Source organism: Poecilia latipinna, unplaced genomic scaffold, assembly GCF_001443285.1.
Source record: "Poecilia latipinna isolate Pla-1442-1.1 unplaced genomic scaffold, P_latipinna-1.0 Scaffold3991, whole genome shotgun sequence".
Lineage (NCBI taxonomy): Eukaryota > Metazoa > Chordata > Actinopteri > Cyprinodontiformes > Poeciliidae > Poecilia > Poecilia latipinna.
In genome coordinates, this window is record NW_015116607.1 from 5,442 (window position 1) to 7,611 (window position 2,170).

The following is a 2,170-nucleotide window of genomic DNA, read 5'->3' on the forward strand; positions in this document are numbered from 1 at the left end:
GTTGCACTTTTAGGGAACTGCTTGACTTTTATGTTATTTAATCAGTACGGTTGTTTCCTAGCAGTAGAGCAGATGAACACACGTGTCTGTTATGAACGCCGCATTCCAGGTCGAGTTCTTCGAAGCGATGCCTGTAAGTAGCAGCTTATACTTCAAAATGAGCCTTTATGTTAACATATGAGAAATTAATATGTTAAAGTTATTTTCCTTCAATGGAATATATACCAGTCAGTCCCAGTGACCGTTTCAGTCACGGTTTTTGCCCATGTGCTTTCTGGGTAAAAAACAATCGAGAAACGCCCCTCCCCCCCCGGCCAATAATTTCCGGCAGCGCAGGTGATAAACGTCAAACTTCTTCTGTTACAAACTGACTCCGGCCCCCCACCAGAGAAGGGAAAAGTTATGTGGCCCTCACAGGAAAAAGTTTGGGGACCACTGGAGTAGACCACTGGAGTTTGCAGATGTGAGTGTCTTGTATTCTCAGTGAATAATTATGTACATATATACATTACAATAAGAAAGGGAAAGAAAAACATTCAAATGGCCATATTAAATAAAAAAAACAAACAAAGAAAACAATTAAACAAAAGAAACATAATTAGCTCCGTAGCCACACCATTCAGTTTATAAACCCCCCGAACTGGGGTGGTTCAACAGGGTCAGGTGAGTTGGTTAGAGCGCTTGCTGCAATTCCTAGGCTGACAAAAGTCAGATCAGAGTGGAAACAGTTTTCTTCATGGGCTGCAGGAAGTCTCCCACCAGCCTGGTGGGGAAACCACATCTTTTGACACCACAGGTGAAATCCTTTTAGGCTCTTGGACCTGATTCTTCAGCTCGCCATCGAACCTGGCCTGTATATTAAAGCAGGACCAGTCTCAAATATATATAATCAAAACATTCCAGTGTGCACACAAAAAAAAAACAACAATTGGCACTCATTGCACTATGAATAATCCAATCATCATTTTGGTAATCAATGTATTTCCAAATGCAAAAATTCAAGATAAATCTTATTCATAAAAAGTCAATAAATATTCTCCATACAAAATCAATCGACACCAAAAATGTAAAAATCATTAAGCTAGGCAAATACTTTTTAAAATAAATAAGTATTTAAGGCACCTCATTGTTCTCCAATTTGTTCAGTCACAATAGAGCATCCGGATTGATAACATAAAATGACTCACCAATTCTGCAGTTCATAAGGCATACAATCGGTTTTGTGTTTCTCTTATCCCTCAGCTCACGACAGGAGACTTCTGCAGCTCTGCTCTCCCAAACACGCTCTGATCTTCCATACTTCTCGCTCCAGCTAATATACCTAGCTAATGGGCTGACGGTGGTACATGTGACTCAAACACTCAACAACGATTGGCTGCTTAGAAATTCTCGTGAGAAATGCAGTTATAGATCAACTATCGCGAGATTTTGAAAGACAAAGGGAATAAATAGTAGAGAACCAGAAAATGGAACTCAACATCTACACTCGGGTTACACAATACAGCAAATGAACTGAAACGCAATACAGCATTATTATCAGGACTCTGGGTTTTTGGGTTTGGTTTTGCTTTTTCATATTTATCACTATGTTTTTAGTTCACTTTTAGTTAGCCCTTCATGGTCATTTTCAGTTTTATTATTTGAGGTTATTTAGTGTGATTAGAATTGTCTTGTTGCTTTCCTTATTTCCTTATTTTCAGTCCTTCATAGTGTTTCTAATTACCTTAGGTTCTGTTATTCTTGTATGTCTGATTCTATATCGAGCTTTGTTTAGTGATAGTTTATTTTTTATTTAATCCTTGTGTGGTGATTTTAGTAATGTTTTTTCTTAGTTATTTCATCACCCTAGGTTCAGTTGTTCTTACATGTCTGAGTTTAGGTATACCTTTCTTTAGCATGCCTAAAGAAAGGTTATGTTGTTGTGCAACATCCCCTCGTCCCCTTCTCTCTCTACTTCTCCTGCTGAGAAGAGGGAGATGTGCTACCAGTTCTCTATCCAGGGGCGCTGCCAGGAATCTTGGGCCCCCTGAAAAAAAATTAATTGGGCCCCCTCCCCCCACGCAGCTGCTGTTACAGTTTTTTGAATCTATCTGACCCATCAAAAGTGTCACAATTTCAAAGGCTTGCAACTGCCTTGCTTTCTTTGGTCCAATACTGATAACAAGTACAA

At 39.2% G+C, this 2,170-nt stretch overlaps 1 long non-coding RNA gene across 1 annotated transcript; it reads right to left on the reverse strand.

The window, feature by feature from the left end:
• Positions 1-271: 271 nt before the first annotated feature.
• LOC106942023 (uncharacterized) lies at positions 272-1,425 on the reverse strand. Its single transcript, XR_001423524.1, has 2 exons — positions 1,188-1,425; positions 272-851 (listed from the first exon to the last, which is right to left on the reverse strand). It is a non-coding gene; the product is annotated as an uncharacterized LOC106942023 (long non-coding RNA).
• Between the last annotated feature and the right edge of the window lie 745 nt (positions 1,426-2,170).